The sequence below is a fragment of the Lissotriton vulgaris genome, chromosome 2_2, assembly GCF_964263255.1.
Source record: "Lissotriton vulgaris chromosome 2_2, aLisVul1.2, whole genome shotgun sequence".
Taxonomy (NCBI): Eukaryota; Metazoa; Chordata; class Amphibia; order Caudata; family Salamandridae; genus Lissotriton; species Lissotriton vulgaris.
In genome coordinates this window covers 56,348,636-56,372,021 of record NC_141688.1, presented here as the reverse complement: position 1 = coordinate 56,372,021, position 23,386 = coordinate 56,348,636, and positions in this window count along the sequence as shown.

The window sequence follows — 23,386 nt, the reverse complement described above, 5'->3', positions numbered from 1 at the left end:
ACACACAGACACTGCCTTTGCAGGCTGAGTGTCCTGGTGCAGAACTAAACAAAGAGACGACATGGCACACATACCCTGGTGCCATGCCACAACCCCACTGCTCTGGCATACATCAGTCACCTCTCTAGCTGGGTGCCCTATGCCAGTGGTGTGGGCACAGGTGCATGAGTCCTGTCCCCCTACAGTAGCCAGGGCCATTAATGAACACTGTTAGTGCAGTGTTGCCATTAAGAGTATATGGTGATGGGAGGTTGTCATTATGAACTCCACAGCACCATAATGGCTACACTGAAGACTGACAAGTTTGATATCAAACTTTTCAGCACATTAAACCCACACTGATGCCAGTGTTGGATTTAATGTAAAATGCACTACAGAGGGCATCTTAGAGATGCCCCCTAAAACCTAACCTACAATCCACATCTTGTCTGAGAGGCTGCCTAGGCTGCCACATAGCATGAAATGTTGCTACACCCCGGGGTGGAGAGCCCCCTGCTCTCCAGGGCCTGCAACAATGCAAATCCTGGGCGAGGTGCTAGGTCTCCTCCCCCAGGATGGGCAGAGGGAAGCTTCAAAAGCATGCTGCCTTTGTGAGCTTCTCCAGGCCACTTGCTGTACTCAGCAACTGGCCCGACAAGTTCTGCCCCCACTCTGGTGGGAATACTGGCGGGAAACCCTAAATCAGGAAAGGGGGTGTGCCAGCCTGTGCCAACTCCATCCCTCAGGTGGAGGAGGCAAGTTGAAGCACGACTCCGGACTACTGCCATCTTGAGGATGGGGAGCTCTACCCACTCACAGCTAGGCCCCTGCCCCCCTCCCACAGGACAGGAGTAGGTTAGGTGGTGTACCCACCCCAGGACAGGGACCTATTGGTCATTAGCCTCACCCTACCTATAACGCCCCTAAATTTGGTATTTAGGGGCACCCTGAACCTTTCTTCCTCAGATCCCGATTTCAAAACAAGAAAGAAGACCAAGAAGAAGAAGACTTGTCGTGCAGCTGCACACAAAAGGACAACACCAACTGATTTGCCCCAGCCCTACAGGCCTGTTGATCCTTGAACCTGCTCCTGCTTAATCACGGCGTCTCCTGCGGACATCAACCTCGGGAACCCTGGAGGATCTGCCTGTCTCGACCTTCTTAGAGACTGGGACTCCCACGAGCAGTGGTTCTGCTCCAACAACAATACCCCTGGTGCCAGCCAGGAACCGCAAACCTAGCCCTATCTGCACCCTCCGAGCCCGGCCTGTGCCCAAGTGGACAAAGACCCAGAGGACATCCCCCGGGTGATTCTAACCTGGAATCCAGTGCCCAAGAACCCTCCACGACGAACCAGACGACGCCTGCAGACTCAGAACAGGGACCCCTCCAACCGCGACCAGCCGAGGGTAAGATCTTCCAATGCCAAAAGACACCCCTGCACCCGGCGCCCCCCGGCCCCTTGTGATCAACTCCAGGGTGCCCACCTATCCTCCAGGATGCCAACTTACCATTCGAAGTGTTGGTCGCTCCCGAAGATCCTCCGTCCTTGAGCCTGCAGCCTTTGTTCACCTTTCACGATTGCCGTTGAATAACAACGAGCGCCCGTAGGCTCAAAAACACCCTGCACCCAGCCGCCCGAGTGCCCCTGGATGTGCAACCTTTGTCCTATCCTACTTCCCCATTTGCCCTGAGCAAGTGACAAGGAACCCAGCTCCCTCAGCCGCCTGGCCTGCGAGCCAGCAGCCACCAACCAAAGGCCCCCTGCCTCTAATTGGATAACATTGGGCCTAACTACCTCTGCACCCGGCTGCCCCTCTGCCACTGAGGGTGTACCAACTGTACCTACCTGACCCTGGGAGACTCCTGAGTCTATACCCAGAACCTTAACTAGGCCAGTCGAGTCCTTACCTAAAAGCCGATAACTCACTTTTCTTCTATAGGGTAACATTGACTGGTTTCACTTGGAAATTCTTCTAAGTGTGGAGTTTTGGAACTTTAAAATATTCACCTAAAATCAGTCGAACAATGAATTTCGTCTTACCTGTTATCAGGAGAGACCACAGTGCTGCATCTTTTAGCCCAGCACAAACCCTGAAAAGTAATTTTAACCGTACATACCAGTAACCTGAATTTTCTTCCATAGGAAACCATTAACTGTTTTTCTGTGAAATTTCTTGTGTGGATTTTTGCAAACTATAAATATTCTTTAAAAATCGTACCAACTACCAAAATGTAATTGCTTACCTGTTTTAGATAGATGTCCCAGTGCTAAACCTAGGAGTCCAGTACTGGATTACAAAAGTAAGGTGAACCTACTTTACCTGCAACTAGAATTTCCTTCCATAGGATAACATTGGTAATTTCAACTGAAAAAGTTTTTGTCAACTTTTAAAATACAATATTATTCCTTAAAAATCACTACTATAACCAAAATGCTTTTGCTTAACTGTTTACAGCTCATGTTCCAGGACTGAATCCAGGATCCAGTCCTGTGGTTAGAAAAGTAATCTACAAAGTAATTAATTGCATTTAACTGAAAATTCCCATTGAGCTCAATGTTGCATTGTGTTTGAAATTGTGTTGCCTATTGCAACAAACTGTATCTAAGTGTTCAAAGAGACTATTGCCTATTTGAAAAGTATTTAACTGAAGTAATCTATGCTGAGAAAGTATATTTGATACCTTGTTGGTTATAAAAATAAGATACCTATATCTTTTGATACAAAACAATTGGCCTAGAGTTCAGTGCTCTGGTGTGTGAAACCTTTTGCTGACTGATTGTGTACTACAAATGCTTAGCACTGCCTTCTGGTACTGCTTTACTGCTCGACCAAGCTAGCACTTTGGAGAGTAAGGCTATTTCTAGTTTTAGCCTCTGCCATACCTCTGGAGACTGAGGACTCTGTGCACACTGTACCTTACTTTGGTAAAGTATACACAGAGCCACTTTCTTACACACATTATAAACCAGTTAGTGTTCAAATTGCACAACCCTCGTTTGTGAATGGGAATATTAAATAAGGTGCCTTTTTTGTTTTGTGATCCTTATTCTGTTTATTGAGAGGAGTGAAAAAGTAAGTTCACTATTTGATTGCACAATAATGAAGGGAATAAATCTTGGGTAATCCCGATTCAGGGTCACAATGGGCTCATGATCATAAAATGTCTCTATTAACATGCAACAATGTGTGTTGATGGACAGTTTACAGCCTAGGTAGCGCATGCGCGGTGCCTTTTTATTCCGCCCTTTTGTTGTTGTTATAAAATGCTTGCTTGCTAGCGGTTAACCCTTCCCCTTCGTCCCTCCTTTTTGTGTTTGGTTTCCTCCCACAGACCACCACCCAATTACTGTTAACATTACACTTCTGTTTTTATGTGTTCAAGTGGGGGACTATTTTTTTCTTTGATTCCTGGTCGCGTGACTGTTTGCCCATCTTCGGTGATTCAGCTTTGGTGCCTGTTGGACTTGGCCTTTTTCCCCCAAAATTTTTCGCTTTTGACCCCCTTATCTGGATTGTCTCCCCCATGGGATTAAACCTGTATAGGCCATGAGTGGTGTGAGACCCCTTTTGAAAAATGTAATTACCTGACATAATGTGAGCACTTGTAAAAACCCCCATTTTAAAACTGCACCTGACTGAAATGTATTGCTTTTAAAATGGATGCCATGGCCATGGGTTTTGCCACTGGACTGACATAGGTCAGCGGTCTAGATAATATTACCCAGCTACCCCTAGCTTTTGGAGGGAAAGCCTGGCACCCAGGGTGCTCACCCCCTCCCCTAGAACCAGTTTAGGCTAGATGTGCCAACATTCTAGAAGGTCCTGGCACTGCCTGGGAGGAGGGTATAAATAGGGGGAAGTGTCACCAGAGAGTCAGTCAGCGCTGGGACAAGGAAGGGAGGGGGACCTGCTGTGAGGTGCTACCGCCACATGGGCCTGTGAGCTGGGCCCAGCACCCGTATAAACCCCCCCGCTGCTGTCCCCATGGGGCCCTGACAAGGGAGGACCCGTCATAGGTCCCTGACGCCGTGGGACCTTGAACTACGCCAGCGCTGAGGGAAAAAGGTGCCCAGAAGAGGAGGAATGCTGTGGGCTTGAACCCCCCAGGAGGTGAGGAGTGTGCCCCTGGGGCTGGCTGTGGAGCTGTTCGCCCCCCCCTCCGTGAGGAGCCTACTTGGAAGCCCTGGTTTGCCTATCTAAGCGCTGTAAATTCCAAGACTGTTGCTGCTCTGACCTGAACTGTCCTGCCTGGGAAGCGCTATAAGTTGGAAGCGCTAGAGAAGGACTGGGAGGAGCTGCGTGTCCCTAGAAGCCCTGAACTACCTCTATTCTGTCTGCTGAGAGGGAGGAGCAGTGCGCTGTAAATAGCGTCATCTGCTGAAGGGAATCGCGCTGTGAGGCCTGAGGGCACTGTGAGGGGAATCGAGCTGGAGGAGCCTACCCTCGTTTTGGCGCTGTCCGCCATTTAATTAATTAATTAAGAAGGGAGCCTACCCCTTGTCGCAGCCGGAGATCACCGTCGCAGCCCGGGTGCTGAGGAGACTGTGAAGGGACTTAATATCCAGAAAGGGAGCCTACCCCTTGTCCGGTCCTCGCGCTGTGTGGCAGCGCCGAAAATCACCGCTGCCGCCCGGCGCCGCCGTGAGGCGACCCCCCTGCTGGGGTGTGCATCGTCGAGGCAGCCCCCGATGCCAGGAGGGGGCCGCCGAAGTAGAGTGAGGGCCGCGCTAGGCCTGGAAGCCGTCCAGGCCCGTGTCATGTGACGGGGGCGCCTGGTGGCGTCATCGGCCACGCCCCCGCCACGCCGCGCACGGATTGGCTGCGCGGCCGAGCCCCCGAGAAGGCCGCGCAGGGATTGGTGGACGGCCGGGAAGGCCAGAAGAAGCTGAATCGAAGCCCCGGGTCCCCGTGAGGTAGGAGGGGGGACCCGGGTGAAGAATCGTTGCAGAGCTCCGATCAGGAGTGACCGGAGCAGGAGCCTACCCTGCCGGTCTGCGCCCTGAGTGTGAAGCTGGGAGGATAGGCGGGGCCGGGGCACCCTGTCGGTGCCAGCCCCGCCTCCCCAAACAAAGCCGGGAGAGAGGCCGGCGAAGGAGGCCAGCCGGAGCGGGTGCCCACACTGCCGGTGAGTTCCCCGCCCGGCTCGGGAGTAAGGAGAGGCCTGGGCGGAGGCAACGGAAAGGCTACGGGGCCCCCAGTGAGCTGAGGGGAGCCCCGCGACTGAGGGAACCGCATGCCTGTAGGTAGGCGCCAGAAGTCCACGCAAGGGGCCTGAAGGCCCGAAGATAGCAGGTAAAGCCCCGGGGAGGGCGGAGAACCGGCACAGAAACGGGGCCTTCCTGAAGCAAGTAGGGGGACCCAGAACTGCCCCTCTCCTCAGAAGGACTAGAGACTGGCCCCCTTAAGGTACCAGAACTGGGCCGGGTGCCTATTAAGGATTAACCCCGCGCTGGGGGTGCTGGTGATTGTAAATTCCTAAGGAAAGGTGCCTACTTACCTGATGTTTCCTGCCTGTTGGTTGATCCATGACTATTGAAATGATGTGCAGGTGCTAGTTCCAGGAAATGCTAATTGAGCTCCTTTTTATTGCCTTTCTTGTAGGGGCGGGCTTGGTGGAATGTTTATGGTGAAGCTACCAGGGTCATAGAATTGCACCCCTGTGAAATGTTTTAATAGGGGAAGGTAGGGAGAGGTTGACTACCCCCCTTTGCTCCTGCGGTGGGAGGATTAGTAGACTAAGCTGCATTGTGATGACATGCCCAGTGTTACGCCTAAGCTAGGGGATCGATGCCCAAGTGCAGTGGGATTCAAGCCTGGTTCAAATGTTATTAATGCCAATGCACTACCTGATGTTTGTGTTGCAGGTTGGGGGCTAAGGAGTCATGTTCCCCAGGTCTTTTCCCTAAGGCTAGAGCACCGGGGTTCTGTATGCCCTGTAGAGCTTGCGAAGGTGGCTTAAGAGTCCTATGGTTATACCCGCCTGCTAGTGGATGCTGGTATGCCATGATGTCTTTCCTTACAGGGGTTATGCAGGATGCTGCCTGTTGTAATTACAGCCGCTACCGAGGATGAAGGCCTGAGATGGCCCTGCCTGACGCATAGTTCCTTAGGTGGAGGGGGGAAGAAACCTGATGTTTTATTACAGGTGTTCCTGCCTAATGTTAATGCCAGGTGATTCCTATTCTTTTTGCAGGAGTTGCCAATGCCAGCTATTTTGGGTTCTTACCCCTAATGTTTGATTGCATGTTTAATGGGCAAATACGCCAAGTGCATTTTTCCCTTATATAGGTGTCACTGATGTTACGTGCCAAATGCTAACCCTTTTATATTTCAGCTAGACACTATGGACTATGGACTAAACCCTTTTTGTCCCATGTAAATAATCCCCCACGGAAATACTTGGTTTGGGTGCCAGTTGGCGCCATGTTATGATTACCAGTGTATTTTTCCTTTATACCTGACAGGTTGGAGATATCACTAAACTACTTCTTTTCCAACCAAAGGTGGAGTTGCGTCTCTTTTGTAGTGTGCCTGGTGTGTCGTCTGTGGGTGCTGAGTGAATGCTTCACATGTCCTTGAAGTTTGGCCTGCCCGCTTGATGCCATGCTACCCCTTTGAGACTTGGGCAACCCCCATTTCCAACATTTGGTGGCAGAGCGGTGGGATAGGACTTGTGTTTGCGCAGTACCACAGCGGCCACGGGTTACACTGCAAATAGAGCTTTGGATGTAATCCGAGCCTTGTTGTGGGGATTATTGTGTTTTTTGATTGCTTCCTCCTGAAGAGTGTTCTGAATTGTCCCCTTGTTCCACTGGGAGGGTGTGTCCCGGGTGTACCTCGCCACGATGGGGTTAATCTACCAGGAAGTGGAACTGATGGAGTACACCGAACAGGAGGTGATAGACTTCCTCCTGGAGAGAGGGATACCCCCAGTAGGGAACATTAGGAGGAACCTGTTTCTCTATGAGGCCCTCAAGAGGGGAGAGCCCTTAGAGATTGATGGGGACTTATCTGACTACCCCCCCGAGGTGTTGAAGGGTCAGTGGGTTAGAGACCAGAGAGAGGGCTCCCCATCCAGAACCCTGGAGGTAGTTATTCCGATGAGGAGGAAGAGTTTGAGAGGGCGGAGACGCCAGTAGCTGTGGAGGACACCAAAGATAGGGAGTCTCGCACTGGGTCCAGTCCCGGGGGCACTGCCCCATCCCTTTCCCTGTCCCCAGAAGAGTGGGTAGATAGGAGAGAAGAGAGGGAGTATCAGCTGGTGCTGGCAAAGCTCAGGCATGCCGAGGGCTTAGCGCAGCTGAGGGTAGAAGAGCAGCGACTAGAGACTGAAAAAGTCCTAGCGCTGGAAAGGATGGCGGAGGCGGAGAGGGCCTTCGCCAGGGAGAGATCAGCTCAGGTGGGTAGGTTGTCCCCTGAGAGTGGTTTCAGGAGTCTGGATTCACCGAGGTGGGTGGGATCCAGTGGTGGCAGCGAGTGTAGGTCCAGTGCAAGGAGTCCCACTCCCGCAGCCCAGGAGACTGTGCCTGATTCCCCGGAGGAGGAGGACGGGTTAGTGTTCAGGGGCAGGGGAAAGCTGTCCCATCAGTCCTGGGGAGAGTTTGAGGAGGAGTGTTGGACTGTACTGGAGGATTGGGTGGTGAGGAGAGCAGTGGAGGATTGGGAAGGGCTGTGCCATGCCGTTATCCGGGAGCACATGCTGAGGAGTTGTTTCCCAAGACTGCGTCACCATCTGTTGCAGTGCGGGTTCTCAGACCCCAGGGAACTTGCACGGGAGGCAGACCTCTGGGTAAGTGCCAGAGCGTCTGGGAAGGCTGAGGGGAGTGATCCCGAAGGGAGTGAGACGGGGAGGTGTCCCAAGGTACCCCAGCTGCGGCCACCAGGCCTGGAGTGTTCTTTAAGAGAACCCCAGCTTGGGAGGCTAGGCTGCCCCGATGTGTCATCCAGAGGGAGGGATCCCCTTATGTCAGGAGAACCCGGAGCATCATTAATCAGAGCTTCGGTGGCTCGGGGGTCTGACCAGTCACAGGGTCTAGATCTTGGACTGGGGTTCCAGGTTCAGGAGTTGCCTGGCCTGGAGGGTGGGGTTCCTGTAAGGCAGGTCCCTACCAACTTGACTCCCAGGGGTATCACTTCCAGTGGGAGGGTGCGGAACTCTGGGAGGGGGTGCAGAGGTAGGAAGGTCTCTTCTCTGTCACCGGCTCAGCCACAGGGCATAGATCCTGGGTTGGGTGGCCAGGGACAGGAGTTGCCTGCCCTGGTGGGAGGGACATCTGTAATCAGAGTCCCCCCGGAAGTGACTCCCAGGGGTACTTCTCCGGGTAGGAGGGTGCAGAATTCTGGGAGGGGGTGCAGGGAGAGGGAGGACTCGCCCCTGTCACCGGTTCAGCCTGTGAGTTTCGACTCCAGGTTGGGGAGAGAGTTGTGTGAGGGTGTCCCCAGGCGTAGGAGATGGAGGAACCCAAGGAGGAGAAGTAGGGGGAGGGGAGCCTCGCCCCTAAGGGCTGGTCATTCTGAGGGTGTAGACCCCAGGTGGGTGGACCAGTGGAAATTTGGAGAGAGGAGAGTGGTTCAAGAGAATTCCAAGCCTGAGGCTAGAGCCTCCCACTCTAGGAAGGAGAAACATCCCACTAGGGAACACCAGTGGGGTGGTTCTGTTGGTGAAAGGAGGGTTGTGAAAGAGAACCATTGGGTTCCAGATTGGAGGAGAGACTGCAGGTGCTCCTGTAGTTGCAGGCCTGCATCCACCTTTTTCCGCCCCAAGCAGGGAAGCCCATCAAGGCATTGATGTGTCTACCCTGGCTTTTGGCTGGGGGGGAGTCGTGTTGGACTTGGCCTTTTTCCCCCAAAATTTTTCGCTTTTGACCCCCTTATCTGGATTGTCTCCCCCATGGGATTAAACCTGTATAGGCCATGAGTGGTGTGAGACCCCTTTTGAAAAATGTAATTACCTGACATAATGTGAGCACTTGTAAAAACCCCCATTTTAAAACTGCACCTGACTGAAATGTATTGCTTTTAAAATGGATGCCATGGCCATGGGTTTTGCCACTGGACTGACATAGGTCAGCGGTCTAGATAATATTACCCAGCTACCCCTAGCTTTTGGAGGGAAAGCCTGGCACCCAGGGTGCTCACCCCCTCCCCTAGAACCAGTTTAGGCTAGATGTGCCAACATTCTAGAAGGTCCTGGCACTGCCTGGGAGGAGGGTATAAATAGTAATTAAGTCCATAGACGGTTGGTGTAGTTAAGAGATTTATTACAAGTTAGGTAGATATGATGGTATGAACCAATAGGACCCCAACAGGAACATCCTGCAAGATGCTCAGCCCCAAGCCAACTGCCAGCCTAAGCCCACAGACTGCTAACATTCCACAGAGCATCATCAGAGCATCATGGCTAGAACATTCCATAGTGAAAGGGGATGGGGCAAGGATACTACATTATCCTCTCCCTTTACAACCGAACACAGAAAAGTTAAAGGGAAAAAGGAAGAACAGAGATATAATACAAATGCGAAGAAATCTGTAACCCAGGGATGAAATAACATAACATCGCGGGAGGGAAAACAGAAATACCAAAGCTGATAAGGAAGAAAGAAAGAAAGTGAACAGAAGGAATAAACCCTCACCATCCTCCTCCTCCTCCAATATTGAACAATAATAGAATAAGTAAACTCCTGAGTTAAAAAAAAAACAAACAACCAAGATCTTAGAAAGGACTGAGAAGAGCTCATCAAAACGCAAGAAAGTGAATCAGAAAAGAGCAAAGTAATGCCACATCTTACTAATGCCACACCTTTAATAGAGGATGTAAAACAAGAAAAGTGAGACTAAAACCAAAAGCCTAATGTGGCTCAAAAGTCTGTGAAAGCGAATACAAGAATAAAGGGATTGTAACCCTAAACTTGTCCCAGGAACTAGGGACCAAGAATGTAAAACAAGAAGAATAAAACCAAAAACTTTGGTGATGGGACTAAAAACCCACACAGAAGTGCTTCTTACACAAGAAGACAGAGGCATAGCCAAGAAAAGAAAATTAACCCTGTATTGAGGGACACTAAAAGGGACTCAAACCCTAGTGTAACGTTACCTAGGTGGGACTGACACCCCCTAAAAGAAAGACAGAAGGGTGGAACAACACCCCCTCTTAAAAAAAAAAAAAAAAAAATGTTAGCATGAACCAGGGTAATGGGACTGAAACCCATTCAAAAGTAAGAAACATCTCACTTCACCTTTGAACAAATGGTAAAAATAGAAAATGGGACTCCTTAATTGGGAAAATAATCCAAGACCCATTACTAAGGAACATGGGACTGCAACCCACACCTAAACAAACTACGTGTCATCAAGGAACATGGGACTACAACCCACTCCTAAACAAACTACGTGTCATTACAAAAAGAAATGGGACTACAACCCATCCTTACACAAAGTGCAAACAGAACTGGAAGGAAACACAAAACGCTGAAGTATTAGACAACAACCAGTCATACACACACGACAAGAATTATAATAAAGACACAAAAAAACGCAAAAATACAAAGCATTATTACTGAAGGTAACAACCACACACACAATGCCGCAACATAGTACTATCTCCATTGTAAAATGACCAGCAAATACAAAAAGAGTAAGACTATGCTCCGGTGAGCGATCTCTCACCCGAGGTTTCTAAAGTCGAATGTCAATCTGAAGTAGATTGTAGCAGAAACATTACCGAAATGTACTGTAAATTTTCTTCATTAGGAACACTGCCAAACAGGATAACCACTGCGCTTCATTACACTGTCCATGTTGAAGGAAAAAGTAAAAAAAAACGTCCCTCTACACGAAGGGTAGTTGCCATGGTGACACTTGACAAATGAAGACAAGCGCGAGAAAATGGTGCCACGTATCCCACGTTGCACCGAGTGGCTCTCGGCACAGCGCTGCTCCATTTGAAGAAGGTCCAGGAAGAAACACTGACTGTATACACGATGACGCAAGCAGGACAATCGCCGACTCCCCTCGAGAGTTCTACAGCGTCATCATAAACTTTTGGAGACTGCCGGGTGAAGAGCTCCTGGAGTAACTGACTTTTCCCAAGGTTTAACAGGCGCCAGAGACAGCACATGACGAGCACGAAGGTTAGTTGTGCAAAGTCACATTTGAACTTCGGAAATAAAGACTCCATGGTATCATTTTTCCATTACTTGCAATACGAGGATAGTTTATTTTCAAATATAGAGAGATGCGTGCGCTGTCAATATCCTTTCCTCTCAGTCATTCCTTTCACGCTTGCTAGCTCGAGAGTTATTTGAACTTCAATGACAGTTCCCATTGCACTTTACTTCTCAGTATTGCTCAGTATATTTATGCTGTTTTTATCTGAGTTATTAATTTTCAATTGCTTAAGTTAAAACATAACACTCGCCTTACAATCATCAAAAGTCAATTTCCCAGCCTTTCAGTCTCTCATCTATTTGAAGTTTTGTAGCTCAGCTGATAATTAGTCGCGCAAACCATTGCCCAGTATCTTGTAGATTCATTTACAAACAGACAGAAGGGGAGCAGTGCTTTTGATTTTTTAAAAAAAAACAAAACAAGAAAGAATGCTTACTTCTGTTTGAAATGTTGACCATATTTACAAGAAAACCACTCGCAGCACGTTTTGGCAAAGGCTGTCCGATGTAAGGGACACTGATGGGGTCCTTTTTTCTTACTGCGCTGATGTTTCTTAAGTGGATCCTTATGTCTTGTAGTATGTCTTGTGGCTCTTGTTCCTTTTGTGTTGGTTATCTTGTAGGTGCACGTCATTCTCTTTAGTGGAGGAATTTCTTAACTTATCTCTTTTGAAGAACTGCTTCAGGATATTTTGTTGAATGTTGCTTCACCCAATACATGGGAAGGTCACTTTTCAGATTTATGTAGCTCACACTTGTTGTGGTATCTTGCTGAAAACTGCGCCAGGTTTCTTTTTCTTTGTAGATCCAAGTAGAGGTAGCAGAAGTAGGTTCTTTTGACAGGATCGTCGCCATGAAAATTGTAATAATTAAGTCCATAGACGGTTGGTGTAGTTAAGAGATTTATTACAAGTTAGGTAGATATGATGGTATGAACCAATAGGACCCCAACAGGAACATCCTGCAAGATGCTCAGCCCCAAGCCAACTGCCAGCCTAAGCCCACAGACTGCTAACATTCCACAGAGCATCATCAGAGCATCATGGCTAGAACATTCCATAGTGAAAGGGGATGGGGCAAGGATACTACAAAGTGTCACCAGAGAGTCAGTCAGCGCTGGGACAAGGAAGGGAGGGGGACCTGCTGTGAGGTGCTACCGCCACATGGGCCTGTGAGCTGGGCCCAGCACCCCTATAAACCCCCCCGCTGCTGTCCCCATGGGGCCCTGACAAGGGAGGACCCGTCATAGGTCCCTGACGCCGTGGGACCTTGAACTACGCCAGCGCTGAGGGAAAAAGGTGCCCAGAAGAGGAGGAATGCTGTGGGCTTGAACCCCCCAGGAGGTGAGGAGTGTGCCCCTGGGGCTGGCTGTGGAGCTGTTCGCCCCCCCCTCCGTGAGGAGCCTACTTGGAAGCCCTGGTTTGCCTACCTAAGCGCTGTAAATTCCAAGACTGTTGCTGCCCTGACCTGAACTGCCCTGCCTGGGAAGCGCTATAAGTTGGAAGCGCTAGAGAAGGACTGGGAGGAGCTGCGTGTCCCTAGAAGCCCTGAACTACCTCTATTCTGTCTGCTGAGAGGGAGGAGCAGTGCGCTGTAAATAGCGTCATCTGCTGAAGGGAATCGCGCTGTGAGGCCTGAGGGCACTGTGAGGGGAATCGAGCTGGAGGAGCCTACCCTCGTTTTGGCGCTGTCCGCCATTTAATTAATTAATTAAGAAGGGAGCCTACCCCTTGTCGCAGCCGGAGATCACCGTCGCAGCCCGGGTGCTGAGGAGACTGTGAAGGGACTTAATATCCAGAAAGGGAGCCTACCCCTTGTCCGGTCCTCGCGCTGTGTGGCAGCGCCGAAAATCACCGCTGCCGCCCGGCGCCGCCGTGAGGAGACCCCCCTGCTGGGGTGTGCATCGTCGCGGCAGCCCCCGATGCCAGGAGGGGGCCGCCGAAGTAGAGTGAGGGCCGTGCTAGGCCTGGAAGCCGTCCAGGCCTGTGTCATGTGACGGGGGCGCCTGGTGGCGTCATCGGCCACGCCCCCGCCACGCCGTGCACGGATTGGCTGCGCGGCCGAGCCCCCGAGAAGGCCGCGCAGGGATTGGTGGACGGCCGGGAAGGCCAGAAGAAGCTGAATCGAAGCCCCGGGTCCCCGTGAGGTAGGAGGGGGGACCCGGGTGAAGAATCGTTGCAGAGCTCCGATCGGGAGTGACCGGAGCAGGAGCCTACCCTGCCGGTCTGCGCCCTGAGTGTGAAGCTGGGAGGATAGGCGGGGCCGGGGCACCCTGTCGGTGCCAGCCCCGCCTCCCCAAACAAAGCCGGGAGAGAGGCCGGCGAAGGAGGCCAGCCGGAGCGGGTGCCCACACTGCCGGTGAGTCCCCCGCCCGGCTCGGGAGTAAGGAGAAGGCTGGGCGGAGGCAACGGAAAGGCTACGGGGCCCCCAGTGAGCTGAGGGGAGCCCCGCGACTGAGGGAACCGCATGCCTGTAGGTAGGCGCCAGAAGTCCACGCAAGGGGCCTGAAGGCCCGAAGATAGCAGGTAAAGCCCCGGGGAGGGCGGAGAACCGGCACAGAAACGGGGCCTTCCTGAAGCAAGTAGGGGGACCCAGAACTGCCCCTCTCCTCAGAAGGACTAGAGACTGGCCCCCTTAAGGTACCAGAACTGGGCCGGGTGCCTATTAAGGATTAACCCCGCGCTGGGGGTGCTGGTGATTGTAAATTCCTAAGGAAAGGTGCCTACTTACCTGATGTTTCCTGCCTGTTGGTTGATCCATGACTATTGAAATGATGTGCAGGTGCTAGTTCCAGGAAATGCTAATTGAGCTCCTTTTTATTGCCTTTCTTGTAGGGGCGGGCTTGGTGGAATGTTTATGGTGAAGCTACCAGGGTCATAGAATTGCACCCCTGTGAAATGTTTTAATAGGGGAAGGTAGGGAGAGGTTGACTACCCCCCTTTGCTCCTGCGGTGGGAGGATTAGTAGACTAAGCTGCATTGTGATGACATGCCCAGTGTTACGCCTAAGCTAGGGGATCGATGCCCAAGTGCAGTGGGATTCAAGCCTGGTTCAAATGTTATTAATGCCAATGCACTACCTGATGTTTGTGTTGCAGGTTGGGGGCTAAGGAGTCATGTTCCCCAGGTCTTTTCCCTAAGGCTAGAGCACCGGGGTTCTGTATGCCCTGTAGAGCTTGCGAAGGTGGCTTAAGAGTCCTATGGTTATACCCGCCTGCTAGTGGATGCTGGTATGCCATGATGTCTTTCCTTACAGGGGTTATGCAGGATGCTGCCTGTTGTAATTACAGCCGCTACCGAGGATGAAGGCCTGAGTTGGCCCTGCCTGACGCATAGTTCCTTAGGTGGAGGGGGGAAGAAACCTGATGTTTTATTACAGGTGTTCCTGCCTAATGTTAATGCCAGGTGATTCCTATTCTTTTTGCAGGAGTCGCCAATGCCAGCTATTTTGGGTTCTTACCCCTAATGTTTGATTGCATGTTTAATGGGCAAATACGCCAAGTGCATTTTTTCCTTATATAGGTGTCACTGATGTTACGTGCCAAATGCTAACCCTTTTATATTTCAGCTAGACACTATGGACTATGGACTAAACCCTTTTTGTCCCATGTAAATAATCCCCCACGGAAATACTTGGTTTGGGTGCCAGTTGGCGCCATGTTATGATTACCAGTGTATTTTTCCTTTATACCTGACAGGTTGGAGATATCACTAAACTACTTCTTTTCCAACCAAAGGTGGAGTTGCGTCTCTTTTGTAGTGTGCCTGGTGTGTCGTCTGTGGGTGCTGCGTGAATGCTTCACATGCCTTGAAGTTTGGCCTGCCCGCTTGATGCCATGCTACCCCCTTTGAGACTTGGGCAACCCCCATTTCCAACAGTGCCCATCACCTAATATCCCTATTCCATTCAAATACCGAGATGAAAGGTCAGGCGCTTCAGATGCAATTTTCTCTGACTTCAAAGTGCGTCGATTTTCCCCAAACCTCTTTTGCTTCGCTGCTTGTTGCTTTAGTGATCCTTGGTCACCGGTTCTCCAGCATCCCAGCCTTGCAGCATAGATAGGGGCAAGGCTTGTGAAACTCCTGTCGTATTTTCTCGGATGCTTGTTTATATCATGTGAACTCAAGCAACCCGAAGGTAATGGAGCGCTTTACATAAGCGCTAGTAACATTACACAATATCAGATTACTTTTTGGCTGCATTTTTATTGAGCGTGAACTCAACTAACCTGAAGGTATTGGAGCGCTTTACAAAAGCACCAGTAAAATTACACAAGGTAAGGTCATTTGTTTATTTTTAAGTGCACGGAGATTAGGTGTTGCCAACACCGTCCCTGTTTATCCATTATTTCCCCTCTACCTGACAAAGGGGACCATTTTGTTGTTATTGCTATGTCCAGTGCTCCTATACCCAGGGGGCTGGGACAGAGGACAGGGCTGGGGGCTTGCTGGTAAAAGTATAGTTCGAGCAGTGTTTTCAATGGAAACTCTGGAAAAGGGTGGCTGGTGAATATAGGCCTGGGGTAGAAGGGATGTGACATGCCCACCATTGGAAAGTACTTCACTGCTTTTGTTCATGGGCTGTTTAATATTCTAGTGATACAGTCGCAAACAGAGGGGCCGATTATGATGCAGCGCATAAAGTCTCCGACATACCGTTGGAGCCTTTACAGCTGCATCGTAATGTGCCATTCAGTTTCCTTTTCGACCGCCTCATTACAATGGAGGTGGTTGGAACGGAAACCCGACGGTTATTCCGACGGGCTTCCGATGGGCTCAGAGATCCCATCCGACAGTCAGAATGCGGCCTGTAATCTAATGGGTCGCTCTTTCCGCTCTTGAGATTAAGATGCACGCTTTCTGACATAGTTTCTCTGTCGGTCTGTCTGACATGGAAACCATGTTGGAAAGCGTGTTAAGGGGCCCCGAGCAGGGCCGCCTTTGGTGCATGGGCTCCGGTTGGAGGCCAAGGGGGCACCTATGGTTCCCCCCCTGTTGGTCCGTGCACTTTGGAGCAGGCACCTTGAGGTGCCTGCCACGGGGTGCAGGGATCAACAGCACCTCCCCTTTTACTCTGGGAGCATGCATTACAGCCGTTTTACAGCCGGAATGCATGCTCCCATAGTAAAATATAGGAATGCTACCGAACAGTGTTCGTTTGCATCCTAATAGGGCGGTTGGGACTGCTGTCCGGGTTTCGGTTGGTCCCATGACCAATGCGGTGTTGGGCAGAAGATATTCTGCCCGACATCATAATGACCCCCAGAATGTTATACTGCTGTTGACTTGCATCGATGTACTTGTTTGTCTGTCTGTGCATTAAATAGCGTTGGAATGTGTCCATAAATGTATCCTGAGGCAAGCATGCATTCCTGAGTCTCACTGCATGACTCAGTGTGTAGTAATTGTATAGCTCTTCAATCTCTTGTGGCACAGCTCCCAGAATAATGTGCTGCATAGCTAAACACTTACAAGGTCCCAAAGGCAAGATCTGTTGGCTATAACAATGCTCGTTGAATAAGTGATCCACGCTGTGTGCTTCGCCACCCCCTTACGTCTGTGCCTTGAGGACAGGTTCCTGTGTAGATATTATTAGTTAATTTGGAACAGAAGACCCCGCATTATGAGTTACCTTGAAGTTATAACTGTGTCGCTCTAAAGCGTGTGATTATTGAGCTGCTGCAAATCTTCAGAACTTCTTTTATGTATTTTGCGATACCTAACAGAACTGTTGCTTAATATCCGTGTGTTCATTTCTCGTTTTGTGGTCGAACATACTGCTAAGACCCAAAGAGCTGTTGAATTCTGCATCTTTTACTTTTCTTTGTTTCCTGGTCTAATGGTTGGTTGGATCAAAGTCAGTAGTTTCCACAGCCCTGAAGTGCGCATGCAACACAGATATTAAAATTGTTTATCTTGGCTTGTTGTCAGAAAGTCTTTTTTGTTTTTATTGACTGTCCTACATTTTGCATGGGATAACCTCCACCATTTTGCTGCCACTTCAAAAATGTATATTTACTTCCTATCGCTGGGTTTCATGCACAACAGTGTTGTTTTTGTTACTTTAGATGGCTTTTCCATTAGCTTGGTTTTTAATTGTATCACATTCAGTTTTTTTTAATGTGCCTTCATAAGTGCTTGAGTGTGTTCTTTGTGCAGTTTTTGGCCTAATTACCTTTGGCCAGTTACAAGTGGTAACAACTAGAACCACTTGCACCACATGGCTTGATAGACATTCAATTAATTATGCACAATGGAAAAAACAAGGGCAAGTCTACTGGTCAAATAACACAAGATAATGTATCAGACAATAGTAAGGACCATAACTAGTTCCATGAGGCAACTAGCATCAAGTGTAATTACCATGAAAAGATGCCCAAACACAAATATGGGCGTTCGTTTGCCGTTCAGCATGGAATGGGCTTGATAATATGCGTTATAGAATTCCGATAGAAGCCCAGGTTAGATGTGCAGGACATCTAACCGGGGCTTCTATTGGAATTCTATAACGCATATTAGCAAGCCCATTATGGCCGTTTTAGCTGCAGTTTCCTGCTGCTAAAACGGCGATAATTTCAACGAGGTTCTTGATAATATGCCCCTTTGTTTTTCAAGTATATAATGGCTGCTGCCTACTATTGGGTCAATAGTGTGGAAATGATTTTACTGTGTTCAATAGTCAGGTCAAGGTTTCTCAAAGCTGTGGCATCTTGTGCTTTGGAAAACAAGCTGCATCACTTTCTAAACTTCATTTCGATTGGACATGATTATGGTACCGGAAACTATAATGTAAGGGTGGGGAAGGGAAAACGTAGCCAGACTTTGATGAGCTCAGATCTGTTATTCAAGTTGGAGTAAAAAAAACCTTGATATAAAAGAACACGCGGCCTATATGTGTTGCATGGTATTTTGGCAATACTTTTGGAAATGTCTGTGTATTCGTCTAAGCATCTCATTGGCCTATTTTCCCTTTGTTTTGCTCGAGTTAGAACTTTCTATTGATTTGGATTTTCCACATTGCCGCCCCAGTCCTGTAACTGATGTCCTTTGAGGGCTGTGAGTCATTATTTCAGCAAGGAAAAAAAGTAACTTCTGCCCCATGGTTGGGTGGGAAAACATTCATAATAAGGTGTAGTTGCCCAACAGACCTCTGTGCGACTGCATCTGCGGTACTAAGTTTAGATATATTCCTGCAATTGAGTTCAATTGAATGTACAAAATAAAATCAATATATAAAAAGTAAAAAATGTTGAAAACAAAAATAAAGCACAGAGTACACTTGAATTAGAATGCAAACATGATCAAACCGCACTAAACAGAAGGAATATGTACCTGTTCCTGGACACCCCCATATCTGAACAGTAATTTCCTTTCTGTTTATGTCCAGGTCCTTAATCTCTCACCTCTTGAGTGACATCACTTATTCGGAACAGAGGAACTAGCTAAGTATCCTGCAAAATATAATTCCGAATTTAAAAAGTTACAGAGAAATGTTATATTTCCTCTTCCTCTTTAGCCTGCCCGGCTGAGGCATATGGCTTGCAGAAACAGGAAATTACTTATGTTTGTCCCATGGTGACAACACACAAACAAATTAGGAAAATAATTCTAGAGAGGAAACAAGGTCAAAAAAGTTTTACCTGCATTACGACCTCATTCACATTATACCAGAAATGAAGACCTTGATCTTGGTTGGCAGCCCCAGTGGACCTGCATTGGTGCTATTCCTTCTACTGTTCCTACCAGGGGTTTACAACTTACTACTGGGATAGGCCAGGCTACTTTGAAAATGTTATCACAGAATGAGGTGGTTTGGGACGCTTGCTGAAAGATAACGAGTCTAGAGTGCGATATATTAGGTCCCCTGGAAACTTTGTTAATATTTACCATTTCCATAACAGGGGTGTCAGGAATTTCCACGTATCAAATGTTACATCTCTGTGATGGAAACCGGATGCCAGAACATCGAGCTGCTCGAGATGAGGGTCCCATTTGACGTATATGTATCTAAAGACCTGTTTATACTGGATATCTATGGCTACCCCTCTAAGAAAAACAATCAATTGGTTATTTCAGCTGTTTCGAAGATTTCATGTCTTCTGTCAGAAATAATATATCAGTCTTTGTGTGATATTGATAGGGACTTTAAACTTGTCCTACAAATTGAAAGAGGATGAATTTGTGCAATGCACCACAATGCCAGAACATAGAAGAGCCTTGTTTACATTCTGTTATTCCCAGCTCTTCTCATGCCCTTATCGCAATAACAGCAAATAGAAGGCTGTTGGAGATTTAAGGTAAGGATAAGGTGTGGTATTTTCAGGCCTCTTGTTCCTCGCTTAGCATCTCAGCAGCCTCCTGTGTGTTACTCAGGATCTAGAGGAAGAACAGTGGGGAGCAATTTCCTTCCCTGTGTGCCCCAGGATGTGCAAAGGAAAATAAGACTACAAATGGCACGTGCCTGCATTCCACGATCAGTAGTGGGATCATTGTCACTCTAATTTGCTTGTTCCTGATTGGCCAGTGTGTGCCAGTTTTGTTTGTGTCTCTCTTTCGTGGAGCATGGACCAAATACTGATTGCTTCTTTTTAATTAAAGCCCTTCTACTGCTCACTCCGGGATTGAGGTTCTATTATGTGTTTTCTTCTTTCCTTTTTGTAGTAGTATGATAGATTGTTAATTGTTTCAGAATTCTTCTTGGAATTCTACCTGTAAATTCTTTCCTGGAATGTTCCCTGTAATGCATCATGTACTTGCCTTGTATGTCTTTGAATATGTTTGTTTATTCCATATTCTGAAGATCAGCTAGTTTCAGGTACATTGCTGATCTTCAGAAGGTGGATGCTCCATTAAACACATCTTCAACTTATCCTGGGTTGTTTCTGGATGTATTTATTTTATTATCTACTATTACACTTTTGTCCTTGTTGTTGCTTGTCCCCCACACCCACACATCAGAATGAGTCCACCACCATACCCGCCACCCCATCCATCAGCTGCTGCCACCACTACCATCACCACCATACCACCATCATACCAACACTGACCACCATCACATATTCACCACACCACCACCCCAACCTTACCACCACCATACCACCACCTTCTCTCCCCACCACCCTATGACCATTCTAACCACCACTACCCTAGACACCATCATAACCACCACTATAATCACGATCACCCTAGCCACCCTAAGCCTAACCCCCACCCTCAACAACACCACCCACACCATAATCTACCACCACCACCCTGCCAAATCCATCATATCACAACCATCATACACTACCACCCACCCTAACAACCACTACCCCATCCACCACCCCAATCCAACCACTACCCCCTACCCCAACCACCACTACCTTAACAACCATTATCACCATAATCCAACCACCACCATCCCAACCACCACCTTCCCAACCACCATTACTGTACCCTACCACCACCAGTGTCACCAGCACCACCACCCTCACCTCCTCCATTTAACTCCCACCTCTACCCTACCACCATCCTCAGCATCATATTCACCACAACTAACATCCTACCACCACCCACACCATACCCTACCACCCTACCACTAGCACCCTGCCAAATCCATCCTACCACAACCATCATACAATACCACCTGCTAAAAATTAGATTACGATGTGAACATTACCGGCTCCATCTTGTCCAACTTAGGCCTCAACGAGCGTGTAAGCGGCAGTCATTTTAAGATAGCGTGGCCATTTCGTACATTGCCGATCACCTACACGTCTCCCTGACCTCGCTATCATCCCCCGCACACTGGCAGCCCCCAAGCACACATGCTAGAGTCATAAAGCATCCTCAGCGTGACCCTGCCCTGGAGCCACTTCCCGTGCCAAACCCACATGCCCTTTCATCCCTCGCGCACGAACAAGCCCCTTCGATAACCCCCTCCCCTGCACCTGGCTGTTCGATCTGATCCCAGGCCATAACCAACCCCTGCGGATACAGTTTATTGCCCCCGTACAGTAAGATCTCGCCTCCCATCAAAGGGGCCGGAATTAATCAATGCCACGACTCTATGAGATCCAGCTGATCACGCATATTTCAGCTCCTGCCGGAATGCCCAGCTGCGCGATAGCAATCACCTGCTGAGACTGGGGTGGGGGACATTTACTGCTGGGTATGTGTGGGAACGGGCTTGAAGCGGGGATTCCAAAGATGTTTCACAATGCATTAAAGAAATGTCAAAAATGTGTTACCCTGCAATAAAACGTTACAAATCTGTATAAAAGACCAGGCCACAGAGATGCAGTTAGAGCACCTTGAGAAGACATTCTGCGTGTCCGATCTGACGTGTTTTCCTCTGGAGAAATAAACCCGTTTCTTGCTTTCCAGTTCCCAGCGCCCGCCTCTTTATTTGATAATTGCCGAGTGAATTAGAGGCGACTAACGCCAAGCAGTGCTTGAGGATAACTAGGGAAAATCTGCTTATTCAACAATTGGCGTCCCATCGCGGGGGCCATCAGCGACACGTGGGTCCGGTAGAGAGGTCCTAACGACGGAGTGAACGACTGCAATGATCAGGAAAGTGCACCTGCCTGAAAGAGACCCTCGTCTGGCAGCCTATCATCCGTACTTCACCGGTTCCAAACGGACCTCTCTCGAGTGATCTACGGTCCTGACTGGGATCCCACAGGAGTGCTGCGGCAATAACGGTGAATAAAGGACGATCGGGCGCTGGAAGTGGAAGACGAGAAACTGTCCATACGGTTCGGGTAAGGTCATGAAGAACGACAATTGATTGATTGTTTGATTATATTGGAATTGTTTGGTTCGGAATGTACTAGTATTACGCATTGATTGGTTCGTTTAGCCTTGTTTGCTACTCGATATATTGGTTCTCTTTGAGATATTCTCTGTTTGCAAACAACCAAGAATAGAAATATTCTCTCTCTCTTTGCAGATAGTGAAGGATAGGTAGTGCGGACCTTTGTCCACCATTGTTTGAGATCTTCACTTGTCCGATTATAAGTCATGCCTATCTTCTCCCCACTGATTGGTAATTGGTTCAACCCGGACCGTTAATTAGAGGTCGGTCATTCGGATCCACCAGAGGGCACCCCTAATAAGGACATGTACATAAAGTATGGACTAGTCGCTGTAGCTTATAGTAAACTATTGCATAAACACACTAGGAAAGATCGAGAAAGTCAGTGGCCACTGATGGGATCTTTTGACCTAGATAAAATCAAAGCGCTAGAAATAGCCCTTCGCAAAAAGAAAACTACGCCAACCATGCTTGATAGTCTCGGCATGTGGCGAAAAGAAATGATGCAACGGAAGAAGAAAGACGAAGCGAAAATAGATAAGGAACTACGAAAATCAGCTTACCTAGCTGGTAAAAAGTTAGAAGAAGAAATTAGGGAAAAGGAAAAAGCTAGAAAGGAATGATAATCAGTAATCTCATGCCAATGCCCTGTCAGAACACCCTCAGCGCTTTACTCTGAACTACCATTGAAACAAAAGATAAACAATGATTTACTCTTAGGTCCACCGATTATTTATATGCCCTCTCCTTATGCCCCCACCCATCCTCTAGTACAACACCAAGAATCACAGAACATAACTGAAGGTAGCGCCAGGGTCTCGGTACCCACGGCCTCCGCGCCGACCGAGCCTCTCGTGCTAAATACCTTGTCAAAGGACACCTCAGAAAGAATCGAAGCAAAAGAAAAAGAACCGGCGAGAATCCCCCGTTTGAGCAAGAATGAGCGAGCCGGCATAGAGAAAATAGTTAAGACCCTAGTAGACAGCAAAGAAACGGAAGAGTATATAACGGATACGTGTAACTCCTACATTGGCAATCACAAGGAACACTTTGTTTTGCGTTTTTGTTACCACATCCTCACAGCTTATGAAGACAAATACAAGAATATAGGACCTGACCGACTCATGACCCTATATAGAAAGGTGCATACGGGAGACGAGAGTGAATGTCATGTAGCAGAACTCTTCTCCTATACCCTAGAAGTCTCCCGCCACCTCATAGAACCAGGGCAAATAGTCAGAAGCGCCACAACTGTAATAACTGAACCCCGATAGAGAGATTATACAACATGATGCCCATAAAGGAAACTGCCCCCTACTGGGTTCCCCCTAGAGGACAGGGAACTCACGATGACATTAATCACCAGGACGCTACAGGAAGAGTAGTTTACAACTGGGTGTATCAGCCCTGGGATAGACATGACATCCTGATGTTCCGCAA